This window comes from Macrotis lagotis, chromosome 7 (assembly GCF_037893015.1).
Source record: "Macrotis lagotis isolate mMagLag1 chromosome 7, bilby.v1.9.chrom.fasta, whole genome shotgun sequence".
In the NCBI taxonomy this organism is placed as follows: domain Eukaryota; kingdom Metazoa; phylum Chordata; class Mammalia; order Peramelemorphia; family Peramelidae; genus Macrotis; species Macrotis lagotis.
The window spans coordinates 52153693-52172659 of record NC_133664.1 but is presented as its reverse complement, the minus strand read 5'-3'; the positions used below and the strand labels follow the sequence as shown (position 1 = coordinate 52172659).

General features: G+C 38.1%; 1 pseudogene; it reads left to right on the top strand.

Annotated features, from left to right (window-relative positions):
• Nucleotides 1-15624: 15624 nt before the first annotated feature.
• Nucleotides 15625-17208, top strand: LOC141494048 (uncharacterized; annotated as a pseudogene).
• The last annotated feature ends 1759 nt before the right edge of the window (nucleotides 17209-18967 follow it).

Sequence of the window (18967 nt, the reverse complement as noted above, 5' to 3'; positions counted from 1 at the left end):
ACAGAGGTCTCAAGAAGGAAAAAGTAATAAGTAGAATAGGACAGTTAAAGAGGTCAAAGAGGATGCAGAATGAGAAAGGACCCTTCCACCTGTCAATTAGTGATCTTTAAGGGGGCAGCCGCAATAGAGCAGTGGGTATGGGAGCTATTGCAAGGGGCTGTAGGGAGAGTGGAAGATGAGAAATTGGAGACAATATGTGTTAAGCGTTCTGTTAAAAAAGTTTAGATAAAGAGGAGAGAGAATACCGACACTCATGAAAATAGTGATGTCAAGGGAAAGTTATTTTAGGATAATTGAAGGATACCTGAGTATAATTATAGGGAGCAAGGAAAGAACTAATAGAGGGAGTTCTAAATTGTAAGAAGCTGAGATGAATCTGGTCATTTAAAGAGCAGCGTTTAGAAGGAGGTGGGAAGGAATGGCATTAAAGGTACATAGATAGAGCTTTGGAAGGAAACAGGATCTTTTTTTCCTAAAAGGCACCAGTGGCAATCAAGAAAAAAAGATGGTACCATGGACATTGTTGGAGCCTTGGGTATGATGGTTTTCAGGCCATAGCAGAGAGATTCTCAATGATCCTTCAGAAGAACCAACTTTGAGCTTGCTACATTCTGATTATGCTGAGTCCTACCTCTCTTCCTACCTCATGCAATAGTCATAGATTTAGGGCTGGAAGGAAACCTAGGGAATATTTATTGATATTGTTGTTTAGTCATTTTTCAGTCTTATCTGACACTTCATGACCCCATTTGGGGTTTTCTTGGCAAAGATACTGGATTGATTTGCCATTTCCTTCTCCAGGTCATTTAACAGATGAGAAAACTAATGCAAATAGAGTTAGTGACTTGCCAAGGGTCACATGGCTAATAAATGTCTGAAGTCAGATTCGAACTCTGGCACTACCTAGCTACCTACCTAATTCATCTTCTTTATCTAACAGGCTAATTGAGTTACAAAGTTTAATAACTCCTTCAAAGTCACATAGCTGATAAATATCTTCTAATATGAAACACATTTGGGTTCTTCGTCTCATCAGGGCAGGAAATAGAGGCAAGCAAGGTCCATAGATCTGATCAGGAAGAATCAGGTTCTCACTCAATATTTGGTTGACTTCTCTCCTTTGGAATCACATGCAGTGAGTTGCTGGGCATCAACTGAAAAATCAAATAAGGTAAATGAGCACAGAATATAGATTTGACTAGAAAAGGCAGGTATATCTAGAGAAAAACACCTGGTACGCAAATGAGCCTTTTGAGTCTCAGATCCAGAAGGGTTTTTTGTTTTGTTTTATTTTGTTTTTTTTTAGTTTTTGCAAGGCAAATGAGGTTAAGTGGCTTGCCCAAGGCCACACAGCTAGGTAATTATTATTAAGTGTCTGAGGCCAGATTTCAGAAGTTTTTTTTAATCACATACTCAGACACAGAAGGAGGGGAAGGGTTAAAATACCTGGAAGTATATCTATCTTTTCTCCATGAATTTTGATCTCCTGTGATATTTTCTTTATTTTAGCTTTTTTATTATATTTCCTTAAAGAATTAATCAATTTGGAATTGGAGGATGGCCAATTCTGAGATGATAAAGGTTTTTCCTCTAAGATAGTGAAAGCCAAGAATAAAAATTAAAGTCTTCATTTTTGGTGTGTGTGTATGTGTGTGTGTGTGTGTGTGTGTGTGTGTGTGTGTGTATGTGTGTGTGTGTGTGTGTGAAGGATCCTGTTTCTGTCCTTTCTCACTATTTGACTGGGTACATCTTATTATCTCTCAGTCAGACATTTTATTTAGTATGGATCCAGCATTAACTAGATTATTCCAAACATAGGTTCTAGCTGGTACCTCATACTTTTGTATGTGCATTGTGCATTTCTAGACTGGGAAATCTATCTGGAGAATTCAACTCTGTCATAATTATCTGGCTAATGATTGGCTTTATTTTTCCTTTGAGAACTGAGCTGTGACACTGAGCCCAGAAAAAGAGAATTTTGCTTTTGCCTCTTATTTCCCACTTTGCTCTCTGGGGATAACCTAGTGAGGATGCTCCTTCTGGGAGCCATGTAAGAGGGAGGCAGGTGGTGTTCTTTGTAAAGCAGCCATTTATTCCCCTGGGAGCTAGACTTAGCACATCAAAGCTTTCTGTGTGGGCTGATAAATAACTATTGAGGACCAATGACTTCTGCTCTGACAACTGACCCTGCCTAGATTTAAATTGGTGTCCATGAAGCAAATGGTATGGCACTGTATCACACAGAGCTATCAAAAGCTCTCCCTTTGAAGAGCAAACATATTTCCAAGCTTCATGGCACTATGGCCCTAGTTAATCAACTCCCTGGTGCTTCTCTTTATGACCTGAGGCTGTGCAGGAGTTGGTATAACAAAGTTTGTCTCTCAAAGGGGCTGTAATTTTATTCGAAGTTTTCCTGCTTTGCTTGAGTTTTTCTGTTTCTTAATATTTATGAATGATGCCATTAACTTGATGGCAGATTTGGAAACAACCGAGCAAAGTGAAAATTGTAATTTGATGCAGCATGTGTCCCTGGCAGGTCCAACTCTTCTAGCATCCCAGATGACAATATAAACAACAATACCCTATTTCCAATTTTATATCAGTGCAGATGATTAGCCCGGGAAATGGGAAATCACGCGACTCCTGACCAGAGGATGAAGGATGGACTTGGGTCACTCGATTGAGAGGAAAATAACCTGGGGTGGAATTCTTACTCTATTGACAACTATAAACTCTGGCAAGTTGTTTTAGGGGAACTTTCAGTGACAATGCTCCCTTGACCAGTAAGGATTGGCAACTGGTCTTTGATTGATAGTTTTACAAAAGGGTTTCTTAATTTTATTTTTCTCACAGTCTCTTCTGGTAATCTGGATAAACCTGTGGAACCCTTCTTAGAATAATGTTTTTAATAATTGAAAGAAATGTTAAAGTTCAGTTAGAGAAAATTAAATGTAATGTTCCTTCTCCACATTCATAGAGTTCTCTAAATCTATCAGTGATTCCAGATATAGAATCCCTGAATAAGAGGATGACCTAGGAATGCTGAAAAAAAATCTTGATAGTTAAGATAGTGATACCTGAATCTGTCTTTTGGGCAATTTCCAAATGTGAGAGATGATATGGCATTGTTGATAGAAAGGTCTTAGAGGCAGGTCTTGGTTTGAATACTATATTTTACACTTATTGGCTCTTTGGTTATGGTGAATTTGATTTTCTTTTCAACCTCAGTTTCCTCATCTGTAAAATTGATGATGTTACTATCTTGTAGTCTCAGCTACCTCACCAGGTTGTTGTGATGCTGAAATAAGATAATAGGAAAAGCTTTGCAAACTTTAATGATCTATAAAATGCCAAGTAATAATATTATTCAGCAGTATAAACATAGTAGGTGATTAATCATTGCTTTTTGAATAAGGGAATAACCCACAATGGGTGATGTTTCATGACCTTTGATTTCTACTATTGATCAGTTGGGAGAGTGACCAAAAAACTCATATAAACATTTTTATACTTTGAAGAAAATTAACTGAAGGGACTTTTCCCTTTTCTCAGGCAGAAAAGTTTTGGGCCAGAGTGAAGTAAACTAGTAATCCTCCCCCCCCCCCTAAATCAGAAGCCCTGTTTTGCCTGTAAAAACATAGCCCAAATGTGCTTAATGTACTCCCAGGGAGGACTGAATCCAACCAGCTGTAACATAACGAATTTAATAAAATAAAACTAAGTTATCTTATCAAGGCTCCTGCTGCTTTTTTATAATATCAAAATGAAAATGGGCTTAATTTGGTGTTAGTGTAATCGAATTCATTACATACATCCAAATGTGGCATGCATTCTTTTCCCTCACTGTTATATTGTGGCTGATTACACTGATCTGAAGGGAGGGAAACTGCTCACTTGCTGGGAGCCTCTTGACTCATTTGGTTCACTGAGATGCTATTTAAGAAAACACAGAAGAAGTGATTTATAAAATGTTAATTTAACCAAATAGTCCCACAATGACTGAAATGAGTTGATAGCATCTAGCAAGTGAACAGTTAATAGTCTTGTCTTCTTGATGATACTGAATGTCTTCAGTAAATAGGGATGCTCTGAAGGAATGATTGAGCTAGTTTTTCATTTGACTTGTATAACAAGTGAGACTCTAAAACCTATATTCTTAGCTTTGCTTTTTTTGAGACCTTCTTTTCTTTTTTAATTTACATTTTTTATTTATTTATACATTTTAAAAATAGTCTTGTAAGAGTTAACATTCTCCCCCCTCTCCCTACATTAAAAAAACTCATGAAAAATAAAATGAAAGAAAGAGAGAAAAAGGTACTTCAGTCTATATTCAGATATCATCATCATCTCTGCCTTTGGGTTGCATCATATTCTTAAGCTTAAATCCATCAGAGATGTTACTTCCATATTTTTACCCATAGTTGCTCTTGCTAATTGTATTTCCCTTCATCCATTCCTTCCCACTTCCATTTATTCTATTTTATCTATATTTTCACTTTGTTCTTCCTCAAAAGTGTACTGGGGGCAGTTGAGTGGTGAAGTGGACAGAGCTCTGGCCCTGGGGCCAGGAGGACCTCAGTCCAAATCCCAGCCCAGACACCCAACAAACACCCAGTCCTATGGTCCCTGACAGATCACTCAATTCCACCACCTTGCAAAAAACAAAAAGTGTCTGCATCTGACTACCCTCTCCCACAGTCTACTCTCTCTTCTATCACCTCCACCTTCCTCCCTTCCCTTGCTCCCATCCCCATCCTCTCCTTTTTCCTTTAGGGAAAAAAAAAGATTTCTATACCCTAGTAACTGTGTATGTTATTTCTTCTCTGAGTCTTTTCTGTTGAGAATGAAGACTCACTCATTCCCCCTTACCTTCTCCCTTCCACTCTTTGTAAAAGCTTTTACTTTACTCTTTTACATGAAGTATCTTAGCCCATTCTACCTCTCCTTTCCATTTCTCCCAGTTCATTCCTTTTTTCATTCATTGACTCCATCTTTATAATATATTGTACCTTCATAGTCAGCTCCTTCCTGTGCCTTGTCATATACATATATATATATATATGTATATGCTCCTTCTAATTGCTCTAATAAATGAGAAGTTTCATATGAGTTATAGTATCTTCTTCCCATACGGGAATTCATGAAGTTCTACATCATTATATCACTCATAATTAGTTCTTCTTGTCTCCCCCTACCCATGTTTCACCTGAGTCCTGTACTTGGGGATCAAACTTTCTGTTCATCTCTGATTGTTTCAACAGGAAAGTCTGAAAGTCCCTATTTCATTGAATGTCCATCTTTTCCCCTGGAAGAGGATGTTCAGTTTTGCTGGGTAGTTGATTCTCAGTTGTAAACCAAGATCTTTTGCCTTCTGGAATATCACATTCCAAGCTCATAGGGCTTTGATGTGGATGCTGCTAAGTCTTGTGTAATCCTGACTGTAACTACACACTATTTGAATTGTTTTGTTCTGGCTGTTCATAATATTTTCTCTTTGACTTTGGAGTTCTGGAATTTGGTTGTAATATTCCTGGAAGTTATTTCTTTCAGGAAGAGATTGGTGGAGTCACTCAATTTTTATTTTACCCTCTGTTTCTAGAATGTTAGGGCAATTTTCATATAGAAATTCTTTAAAAATGAAGTCTAGGCTCTTTTCCTGATCATGACTTTCAGGTAGTCCAATAATTTTAAATTATCTTTTCTGGATCTGTTCTCTAGGTCAGTCATTTTTCCAGTGAGATATTACACGTTTTTTTCTAGTTTTTCATTCTTTTAGTATTATTTTGTTGTTTATTTAGTATTATTTTATTGTTTCTTGATTTCTCATCATCATCTTCCCATCTCATCCCATCTTTCCTACATTTAAAGAGTTGTTTTCTTCAGCTAGTTTTCTTATCTCCTTTTCCATCTGGACAATTCTGCATTTTAAGGCATTCTTCTCCTCATTAACTTTTTGGACTATTTTTTTGCATTTGATCTAATCTGATTTTTAACATGTTATTTTCTTTGGCATTCTTTTGTATCTCCTTCACCAAGCTGCTGACTTGGTTTTCATGATTTTCCTGCATAGCTCTCATTTGTCAAGCTCAATTTTTCCTCCACCTCCCTTACTTGATTTTCAAAATCTTTTTTTGAGCTCTTCCATAGCCTGAGCCCAGTTCCTATTTTTCTTGGAGGCTTTGGATATAAAAGATTAGACTTTGTCATCTTCTAAGTGTGTGTTTCGATCCTCCATGGGACCAAAGGAATTGTCTATGATCAGGTTCCTTTTTTTTCTGTTTACTCATTTCTTGGGCTTATGCCCTGGTTTGGGGCTGTTTCCCAAGCTTTTGAGTATTATTGGAATACCCCTGCAAGGACATCAGTTCCTTCAAGTTCTTATGAGAGGCTCTGTATTCTCGCCTGGCCTGTGCTTTGGTCTGTGGATGGTCACAAGCCTTCCCCTCTGGCCTGGAGCTATGAAGAGGCTCCCTTCTCTGCTATGGCAATGGGGCAGGGGCAGACTGTGACCAGGGTCTGTATATGGACAAAACACTAGAGTCCTCCTGGGACAGAGGACAGACGTTAACAGTCTTCCCCCATCCCTTTACCTTCTATAAATTGAACACTGTGGAAGCAGCTGACAGGTAGCTTCCTCCTGGGTGGTTTCCATGGGCCTGCTTCTGTTTCTTGAGCCAGGTGCCTTGAGCACCACACTGGCTGGGGCTCTGCTCACTCTGTCATAGGTTTCCCCACTGATTTTCAAAGTTGTGCTTGGTGTTCCCTGAGTTGGGAAGTCTAAAAACCTCTCCAGCTGCCTGGAGTTGGCAATCCTGGGAATCCAGGCACCTTGAGGGCTGTTTCTGGAAGACTGGAGTTTGTTCTCTTCCAGACCTTGGTTGCATTGCCACACCTTTTGACCCAGGTGGAACAGAGCCTTCCCATGGATCTTCAAGTTACCTTGAGCTGGAGAATTGTTTTACTTGGTCTTTCTGTGGGTTCTGCCTCTCAAAAATTTAGCTAGAGTCATAATTTTAAGGTTTTTGGAACATTTTGGAAGAGATCTCCTGGGAAATCCTGCTCTCGTGCCACCATCTTGACTCCATCTCCCTCTACTTAGCTTTTCTTAATGAGAATTCACATTAGGCTTCTTGGGTAGTCTGTATATTTTCTTACTACCAGAAGGCATAGTTTTCCTCCTATATTAGGAACATAGGACAGTAGAGTCAAGAAGATTTGGGTTGGAATTGGACCTTATATATATTTACTAGCAGTGTGACCTTGGGCAAATCGCTTTACTTTCCTATGGTTTAGTTAAGTCACTTGTAAAATGTGGGTTCTAGAAGTTTTCTCATAGAGTTGTTATGGGTATGACATGAGACGATGTCTGCATGATTGGTGCAATATAATAATATTATTCCTTTTGTGTTGTTGGTTGCTTACTAATTTTCAAGTTCCTTAATTTTGCAATAGTTTCTGCAGTGATTATATAAATTGTTTTGTAGACACCATCCCTCATCTCTTGCCTGAAACCATGCTCCCCAAACAGGAAATATTATTATGAACTTTTTCAATACCTAAAAGTGGGGAGCTTCTTGTTTATAGCATTTTTTTAAGTTTTTTTTTGCAAGGCAACAGGGTTGAGTGGCTTGCCCAAGGCCACACAACTAGGTAATTATTAAGTGTCTGAGGCTGGATTTGAACTCAGGTACTCCTGACTCCAGGGCCAGTGCTCTGTCCACTGTGCCACCTAGCTGCCCTTTGTTTATAGAATTTTTAAAGGACTTCAAAAATGAACATGATATTGACTGTGATATAGTAGAAAGCAAGCATTTTTTGTAGACATCACGTTTTGATTCTATAGCTGGAGTATTTTCAGTCAATCAATTAACAAGTATTTTAAGTATCTACTATATACTAGGCACTGTGGAGACAAAGTCAAAGACAAAAGAACCCCTTGCCTCAAGGAAGTTCCATTCTTTCAGAAGAGACATATACATGTAGAATGAATAAGCAGTATTTACAAAAAATCCCTCTTAATAAATATTGTATTTATAATAAATCCAATAAATAACTACCTGTTAAACTGAATCAAAGTAAGTCCTCAAATGACCATAGATGGATCTATTTCAAACTCTTGTTGGTGAATTAGTCACCTTTATGGGTCAGTGAATAGATTCTATAGAATGAGAATACTTTTGTGGGGTCTATAACAACATCATGATCTTGCTCACGGAAAAAAAATACTCAAAACCAAAACCAGTCAGAAAATAAGTAGAAAACTCTGTAATGAGATATTAAAAACCATTGTTCCACTCCTGAGGTTTGCCTCTGACACACTTAGCACCTTGTGGAAGTGAATGAAAAAAGAGCAACCCTTTAAAAAAATCTCCCTGGATTCTACTTGCCCCTTCTATATGTCTATGGAGTTCTGTAACCTATGAATTTAAAAAAGCATGTCCTTCAAAACATAGTTGGGAAAATTGGACTGCAGGTATTATGCATCTGGGCGATTTTTCAATATGCCACACTTTGGCTTTCAAATATAGTACACGACCATCTTTCCAGTCTTTTCACTACTCATAATAACATTATCAGTCCTACTAGCTGGTGCTAATATTATCAAAACTACAATCAATATTCTGCTCAAATTCCAGAGTCCCAGAACTTAATCCTAAATCACCCTCCTCAAGAGAAAGTCCTGGACAGTAGTTATAATAAATGACATTTTTAGAAATGATCAAAAAATCATCTCCACTATCTTCTACTGAGTTATTTTCTTATAATTGAAAAGCTGGGGGCTGCTAGAGTTTCTGCTTTTTTTCCCCTAGGTGAAAATATATGGATCTTTGTGAGTGTGTGAATGCATGGGAAAAATGTTAAGAAAATCAATTGATTGCTCCTGGATTTTTCCTCTTTAGTTGTGTCTTTAGATTCAACAAATATTCATCAAATGCTTATTCTGTACCTATCACTGAAGTAGGTAATTTGGAGCCTTCAAATGAAGTAGAAAACATGGTACCTACCTTGCGAAATTTACAGTTTCAGGGAGAGGACATGTGCATAGATGATATAGTGCAGGAAGCAATATTTAATGAAGGGTTACATTAACATTTTCACTGTAAATGAAAACAGAAGTGTTAAAGAAGCTGTATTACCATGGAAGTAGGGTTCATTGAGTCAAATAAAGGAATTGGTATAGATAGGTTTCATTGTTTATTCAAAGGCAACCAGAGATGATACTACAGGACAGTCATACTTAATTTTCTATAGCCACCCCCCCCAAAAAAAAACCCCTTCCATGTTATTGATTGCAATTCATGCTCTAACAACCACTGAAGAGTAGAAACAAAGTAGAGGGAAATTCTTGTAAGGACCAGAAAATTACTCAAGATTTAGCCAATAGTGAATGAGATGAGCAGAACCAGAAGAATATTGCGCATCCTAACAGCAACATGGGGGTGATGATCAACTTTAATGGACTCGCTCACTCCATCAGTGCAACAATCAGGCACAATTTTGGGCTGTCTGCTATGGAGAATACCATCTGTATCCAGAGAAAGAATTGTGGAATGTAGACAAAGACCAAAGACTATTAACTTTAATTAAAAAAAAACGTTGTCTTATTATGTAATTTTTCTATCTCTGATACTTGATTTTTTCCTTTAAGGATATGATTTCTCTCTTATCATATTCAACTCAGATCTATGTATACCATGGAAACAATATAAAGACTAACAGACTGTCTTCTGTGGGAAGTGGGGGGGGAGGGAAATGAGATTAATGGAAAAATTGTAAAATTCAAAATCAATTAATCAATTAATTAATTAAATTAAAAAGACTTAGCAAATAGGAGTCTTGCACCTCTGTCACTAGATTACCAATTTGGTTACAGGTAAAGCAGGGGGGAATGGTGGGATATGTGGTTCACTGTCAAGAACCAGAAGAGATCAGTCTTAGGGTATTCAGAAGCCTCACAGCTAGACCTAATGGATGTCCTCTTTAAAGAGAGAGAGAGTGCACTGGCATAGGGAATATCTAGCATTTATTTAGGATTTATGGTTTGAAAAGTATTTTGATTGTCAAAACAACTCTAGGTGGTGTGATGGGTAAGAGAATGCAGGATATGGGGTTTAGAAGATCTGAATTCAAATTCCCAATAGTTAGTTGATCTGAGAATAAGTTAAGCTAATTTACTAGCTGTGTGTCCCTGAGGAAGTCACTTAACCTTTCTTAGCCTCAGTTCATTTATAAAATGGTGAAAATAATATTCTATTTTCCTCAGGATTGTTGTGATGATCACAAGTTATTATTTGTGAACGTTGAGGTTTCTACACAATGCTAACAGCAAAATGGGTGTTGGGGTGAGGACAACAACAGTGTTTCAGAAGACTCTTGTCCTTTCTTCCACAGATCATTGCTTCCACAGAATGGCATCATACCCCTGAATGTCGGAGGCAAATTCAGCAGTTTGACAAGTTACATTAGGAAATAATCATCAGCCAGTTCAAAAAATGCTCCTCTACTCCGATAGTCTATTTGACAAAATGCAAATTTACAAAATCACTTCTAATCCAACTCTGACAAATCAGTGTTGTTAAAAATTAGTGAGGTTCCCCCCCCCCCACCAGAGCAGCAAATGCTTCATTTGGCAATTTTTCTGTTGAAATTCAGGTAATGTTGTACAAAAATATCCATAGTAGCTCTGTTTGTAGTGACAAAGAATTGGAAATCAAGGGGCTGTCCATCAATTGGGGAATGGCTGAACAAACTGTGGAATATGTATGTGATGGAACACTATTGTTCTATTAGAAACCAAGAGGGATGGGAATTCAGAAAAGCTCAGAAAGCCTTGCATGAATTGATGCTGAGCGAGATGAGCAGAACCAGAAGAATACTGTATACCCTAATAGCAACATGGGAGTGATGATCAACCTTGATGGACTTGCTCATTCCATCAGTGTAATAATCGGGACAGTTTTGTAATGGAGAATTCCATCTGGATCCAGAGAAGGAACAGTGGAGTTTGAACAAAGACCAAAGCTTATTATCTTCAATTTTTAAAAAAGTTGCCTTAAGTATTACATAATTTTGCTACCCCTAATATTTTCTTTCTTCCTTAAGGATATAATTTTTCTCTAAACACATTCAATATTAATCTATGTATATCATGGTAACAATGTAAAGACGATCAGATTTCCTTCTGTTGGGAGGGGGAAAATTGCAAAATTCAGAAAGATCACACATTGCAAAATTCAAAACCTTGCAAAAATGACTTGTAGAAACTATTGTATATAATTGGAAAACAAGTAAAATATTTATAAAAATATGTACATAAAAATCCAGGTAATAAAAAAAGACAGCAGATCTCTTCACTATCGTCTATCAGGTGATTAGTCTTTAGTGGTCTTGGATCTCAATAATTGTTCCTTCAAATCCAATATTCACTAATAGGAGATTCTATCTCTTTCTTTTCAGGTCATAAAAATAATCTATCAAATATTCACACAAGGTACTTTAACTTTTACTTCAAATGTGTTTATAATGTGACTAACCTCCTTGACAGGAGGTATATTTCCATTCAGTCATAAAATAATGATTCTAGAAAAGGCTGGCTTGACTAAACAGCAGTTGATCTTAAAATGATCTGGGGGTTCTAGTGGACCTCAAGCAAAACATGAGTCAATCATGTGATATGGTAGCTAAGAAAACAATGTGACCAGTCACAAATGTGACTAATTTAAGAGAGGTATAGTGTCTAGTAATGAGAAGGCGATAGTCTTACTATATAGGCTCTGATCCAGCATTTTAGATACTGTGTTTGGTTCAGGACATAAAACTTTAGGAAAGACATTGCTAAACAGTAAAATACTCAGAAAAATGCAATGCAATCAGAATGGAAAAGGGTTTTAAATTCATACGTACCTTATCTGTTGGAGAGACTGAATGTGGTTAGCCTGAAAGAAGAGGCAGGATGTATGTGTGTGTGTGTGTGTGTGTGTGTGTGTGTGTTGGTCAGGGGTGGGGAGTGGGTTTCATCTGTAAGAAGGCTTGACTTTTTTCTTGTCGTACCCTATAAAATATAAGTAAGAGCATAAGGTAGATGTTTCAGGGGAACAAATTTAGTCTTTGATATAAGGGAACACTAATTAGAGCTATCCAAAGTAGAATTCAGTGCCTCAGGAGATAAAAGGTTTCCTTTCGAGAGGGGATGCCATGACAAGCACATAAATAGCATTTGAGTGAGAGGGCCTGTGCTAAGCCACCAGTCTCGCTTTTTCCTCCAGAGCCGTCTGGGTCCAGTGGCCAGATATGAATCAGGGTGACGGGAGGTGGCCCTGGATGTGAGGCAATCAGGGTAAAGTGACTTCCTAAGGTCACACAGCTGGTAAGTGTCTGAGGTCAGATTCGAACTCCCTTCTTACTGACTGCAAAACTAATGTTCTATCCACTGCACCATCTAACTGCCCTTTGGAGTTCCTTAGAAAAAACTTAGATGACCACTTAATAAATATAATGGAACAGATTTTTTTTTTTCTGGTGAGTTGGTTGAACTAGATGACCTTGTAACTTCTCTTCCAAGTGGAAAAATCTTGTAATCTTGTGATTCTTTGAACTGTGCATACTCTGAATAGGGAGAGCAAGACTTAGAGAAAGCATAAGAGTTATCGTCAAGTATTTAAAGGGATGCACTCTTCTGCATGGCCCTAGAGAGGAGAACTAGGAACCACAGCTGGAAACATTGTAGAAAGGCAGGTTTAAAATGTATGTAAGGAACAAAAAAGACTTTCTAAGAGATACGAGTTTTATAAAGTTGGGATGGGAGCCAGTAAGTTTCCTTCATTGGAGCTCTTCATTCAAAAACGGAATCATTTTTTGTTGAGATATTGTAGATAGTAGTTTATAGTAAACAGAAATTTCAGCAATGGGCTATTGAGGCATCTTCCAATTAGAACTGAAATTGCCTTTCTGGGCTATTTGTGATCATTTCATCCAAATATGTTCATTCATTTTCCCCCCTTTCTCCCTTCCTCCTTCCCTCCCTCCCTCCCCCTCTCCCTTCCTTCCTTCTTCCTTTTCTTCTCCCTCTCCCTCTCCCATTAGCACCCAGAAGACATTCAATAGATATTGACTTGTGTCATTAAAACCATTCCTCATTGGTGCATATCAAATTCACTTGAAATCCATTATCACACTTCATTTAATTCCTTATAAATTCTTGACAGCATGATTAAAGCATATGGGTCTACCACTGAGTTTTGTTAAATTAGGCCTATATAACTCTTAACTGGGACTTGAAGAAATACTCTTCTGTTTTGGTTACCACATGCAAGAGTCAACCAAGGTGCTTTTTAATGAGGATCCTATGAAGCATCTAACATCATGCTTATTTTCAGTGTGAAGTGATAATTAACTTGACTGTACCTGTGATACAACACATACTCCAATTTATCACTTGGATTCATTGCTATATATTTAATCAGCTGAAGTTAAAAAGCAACTATTCCCCTCTGCTTTTCACACTGAAAATAGGTTGGATTTGTGATCTTGTGAATACAATCCCTAGTCATTCAATAAATCAAGCTTTCATTCAGCTTATCAGTCAACAGATATTTAAGTGCTAGGAATTCAAAGAAAGGACAACCTTGGCCCCCCAACACCTATCCCAGCTCTCAATGACATTGATGGACCAAACTGATACCTACAGATTAGCAAGATTGCAGATTACCCCACTATCCAAATTCTCACTGGGCCTTATATGCGGATTATCCCACTCTCCTAGTTCTAGCTGGGCCTTATATGCATATAGAATACAGATTAGCAAGGTGCCACATGAGGTATAGCTCTAGTGCTGGACTCTAGAGTCAGAAAGACCTGAATTCAAATCTAATTCCAATACTGCTTGTCTGTGTGAGCCTGGACAAATCATCGAACTTCTGTCTGTCTCCATTTTCTCCTCTTGATTCAAAAACCAGTAAACTTTTGCAAAGACTGAAGGAAGAAAATGGCACCAAGATGAAATCAGCTCCCTTGAAAATCATCTATGTTCTATAATTAGCTGATGCTTTGGGTACCATTTCAACCTTCCTTTCTTGATATTTAAAATTATTAAAATCAATTTTAGTGTCAATTTAGTGTCAAGAGAAAGAGTAATAACCTAACCTTTACTCTATTTTTTATTGATTTTATTTAGATTTCTGAACTTGCCACTGTATTCATATTAACAAAAGCGAGTATCTCTCTCTTTTCATATATAGATAGAGAAAACTGCATATCTTTATATCTCAATGCATAGATTGATATTGAAATAGATAAAGACATATATATCCAAATATATCATATACATACATACATGTATATTATATATATGTATATATGTGTATTCAGATAACAATTTATAGCTTGCAAAATGCTTTACAAGTATTAATCACTTATATAACATGCTAAATTCTGAGAAAGACATAAAAATTAGATAACATATAGTGGCTATATTTGTGGAGCTAATATCTAGTATGACATATGTACAAATTTCTTTTTTGTAAAAAAGACAAAAAGGAGGATCAAACCAAATGCTAAGGGGAATTTAAGGTGTGAAGTACCCGGGAAGTCTTTGTGTAGGAGGTGGCATTTCTGGTTGGCATTAAGGGAACTGAAAGGCTTCAACAAGATGTGAGGCTAGTGCACCATGAGGAAAGGTACAAGAATGGGTATTAGATGATTGTGTAGGATTTGCTAAGTAATATACTTTGACTGTATTCTGTTCAGATGAAGAGAATTGGTTTAGGAAAGGTAGGTAGGAACCAAACGATTCTGCCCTAAGGAGTTTGAATTTTATTTGATAGATAGTAGGGAAGTCATTAAAGGGTGTTTGAACAGATTTGTGATGTGATGTGATGAGATGCATATGCAAAAGAAAGTTGAACTTTTCAACAATATTAGGGATGGAAAGCAGGATCAGAGAATGGAATAGATCATCCTTTACAATTATTAAGAGGAGTTAAATTGAAGATTGAACCTAGAATGAAGGCCATGGAAACTGAGAAGGACAAATGAGAAATATATTACAGGAATTGAATGCTAAGTTTTGGTGGATGTGGGGAAAAGGAAAAAGTTTAAGATTATCCCAGGGTTTCAAACATGCAATCTGGGAGAATGATTACTAGCATGGTTTTGGAATAAGATAAAGAATTGCAACTCTGGTGTTTTGAATTTGAGGTGCTGGTAAATCACAGTTAGACTATTCCATTGTCCTTTTCTGGAAAATTCAGGGATGGTTGGAGTGAATGAAACCACCAAGGGAGAGGAGGAAATAAAAAAGAAAGTCCAAGGATGAAAACATAAAAAAGTATCAAATTAAGAGGATCTCAGTGAAGAGAGGCAAGAAGTGGTAATTAATAAGGTAGGAAAAACAGGAAATTGTATTATCTCCCAAACCCAGGGAAGAAGATCTAACTAGCAGCAAGGAAGAGGGTAATTAATGTACCCAACTGCAAAGTCAGTAAGAACATATATACTGAGAAAGGACTTTAGATTTGGTGATGTCATGGATAACTTTTGAGTGAGAAGTTGGATGTTAAGAAATAAATCTGGGGTGTAGAAGGAGGAGGGCAGAGGAGGAATGGCCCTGGCCTGGTCTGGGGTCCCATGACTTTGTGCCCTGAGTCCTTTGCTCCCGCCAGGCTCATCTTCCTCTGGTGCCTCAGGCTGCAGTCCAGTACATACTGGGCCTGGCTAAGTTTGTGCAGCACCTCCAAGTCAAGGAACAGATGGCCTGAGATCCGGGGCCCAACCTGGGTGCACAGCGAGCACCCCGAGGCCTTCCAACTCTTTGTGGCCCTCTGTGCAGTGTGTGTGCCCATGGAGGGCCTGTCCCACCCCGGGCCTCTCACCCTCCAGTAGGTGCCCAGGGCTCCCCAGTTCCTTTTAGCTTTGAAAACAATGTGATGCACGGATATTTTATTCAACCCCCCCACCCCCCTTACAGAGGTCTTTCCAGAAGGAGGTAGTTGCCAGACTTGTCCAGAGGATTTGTGAAAAGAAACAAAAAGAATATCCTGGTTTGGGGTTACAAACTGTTAGAGGAAAATACAATGCCATTGCCAGTCATGTTTTCAAAACATGTCTACAAGTATCACCCCAACATAATAACGGAAACATTTAGCAGCAGGGCCCTGGAGGAGAGGCTTCTGAGTAGGCTAGGAGATGAGAGGGTGATGTATATGTTAGAAGCATCGTTCCCTTTTTATGGTGGTACTCCAAGACAACACTTCTCAGATCTCTGGGGTAAAAATTGATGAACTCTATACAAAAGATTCTGACTTTCCTTCTGGGTTCCTTCAGGAAAAACACCCCAAACAGAAACCAGATGCCTCACTTGACAATGTCAGAAAGAAGAATTATTTCCACATGCACAAAAAAAATTCTTGGTCCAATCAGGCTTGAGAAAAAAGATGCTCAGATTCAAAGACAAGGCCTGAAAAGTTCCTGTGAGTCAGAACCAGAGTAGTGAAGAGGCTCTAATAGACAGACCTCTTCCAGACAGACCTGAAGATTGCTGTGGTCTCAGCAGGGATCTAAGGCTATCAAAGTAGAAGAAGCCAGAACCCATTCAGTACACGCCATGATGGCTCTGTTATACAAAAAGCAATGGGAGGATGAAGAGGAAAGTGAGATTTCAGCAAAGCGGTCAAAGAAAGAGGACTGCCTTCATGGAGAGAAAAGAGATGATCTTGGGACAGGGTGATGAACTCCATGAGAAGGAGTTTAATTCCTACAGCGCAGAGAGCGTAACCCAAACATCAATGGACTTGTGCTCTTCAAGGCATTTGTCCAATGAGAATGGGGAGGGAGGTTTCCTTGAGACTAAGGCTGACCTCCCCCTTTTGGAATATAATGATGAGGATTTAGCATGTCATGATTCTTTAATGATCAAATATACTTGTGAAGGTCAAACAGAAGCTACATCTTCAGAAGAAGGTTTGGATGGAGAGACCAAATAAACCAATGCTATTTTCTCCCACTCAGCAGTACCCTGGGAACAAACCACCAAAGATCTTGAAAAGTACATTTGATTGCAATATATACATTGACAGGAAATGTTTCCTATATTCTGACAACTTCAGAGGATGTTTTCCCATATCATTTCTGCCAAACCATCTACAGAATTCACTCTGTGAGGGTCTCTCTCTTTGTGAGATTACAGAATCTCACTCTGTGAGAAGAGGTTGAAACCATCTACTAAACTATCATTATCCTTTTGAGCAGAAAGTGACTCATAGCAGCAAAGGTCCCTCTGGATAGTTAGTTTTGGACTTATGGCCCAATGGGGCAGTCCCCCTCCACCCCCATGGGATTTTACTGCTAGGTTGTCTCCTGCAAAATTGGAACAGATTCATCCTCCAAGTCCTTACAAAAAAAGAGATGCCATTACCTTACTATGTAGACATAGCTATACGAAATGGAAATAAATAAAATATTTATAGTTTTAAAAAAAGAAATGTCTGGTGAGGAAATGATGAGCTGGGTTTTAGTTTTGTTGATCAGTCATTTCAGTTGTGTTTGACTCTTGGTGATCCATTTGGGATTTTCTTGGTAAAGCTACTATAGTGGTATGCCATTTCCTTCTCTAGCTCATTTTACAGATGAGGAAACTGAGGCAAACAGGGTTATGTGTCTTGCCAAGGGTCCCATAGCTGTTCAGTGTCTGAGACTCAATGTGAACTCAGGAAGATGAGTCTTCCTAACTCCAGCCTCCAGCATTCTATCTATCCACTGCCTTTCCTGTTGGGAAATAGACTATTTTTTAAAGAAGTTTGTGAGTTCAGGGCAGAAGAGAAGTGGAACTGCAATGCAAAGAGAAGGGGATTTTATCATTTGGTTTTTAAGATCAAAGATTTACAGACAATGAAGATGAGGGCAGGGGAATAGGGTGGATGATGAGGAAGGTGGGAGGCCATGGAATCAAAGGCAATGTAGAATAATTAGACTTGAGGAGTATTGCTTTAAACTCACATGATATGATTTTTGCACTGTTGGGAGCCAGGGTCTCTAAGCTGTTTGACACAGTCGTGGCAAGAAGACTCAAGGCAGTCACACTGCCTGATGGAACAACATTTCCTTCTTCAATATATATAGGGATTCCATGTATCCCTATATTTATAGGTCTATTATTGATGGCAAAACTTACTCATCCTAATAGTGGAATGACTATAAAGGAAGGATTTCAGAGAAATTTCTTGAACAAAACAGATTGTGAACTCTGTCCAAATTTAACAGGACTGCCTCTCCCTGAGGCATACAAAAGGCTTCAGCATTATGAAATCTTTGGAAAATACAGAACTGGGAGTTCCAGGGAGACATCAGAATATATACAGGGAAACTAGATACAAGATGGGTCAGATAGAACTCCAGGGAAATTAACAGTTTTCCCCCCCTTATCATACACAGGAATATATGATAAAGATGGTGAGAGAATAGTTAGTATAGGTAACCAATATGTGAACTCTAACAGCCTTAGTTTATTGGGAAAGAATGTAGAATGTAGAATGTAGAAACCGTAGCGTCTACCAACAAGGGCTGAAAGGAAAATTGGCTATTGGAGGAGTCGACGGACAGGTGGACAAACATAACTACCCTCACTATATGTTGTCAAGGGAGCATATCGAAAAACATTACATATGTGATACAAAAACATAAAAGCATTCCATTAAACAAATTATATCAAAGATTATTATAAGGAAAGTTCTGTTTAATTAATAACTTTACTATGCAGCAACAAACTAGGCAACAGGCAGGTTGAGGTCATCACGGTTTGAGCAGGGACAAGAAAATTAACTACATGATTGATAATCACACTTGTAACCACTACATGATCAAACTTGTAATCATATGAACTATATGATTAATGATGAAAATTGTATACTTTTGTAACCAAGGAAATGATTTTAGTTTGCTTGTTTCATATGATTTTTGAGACTATAAAAATAAA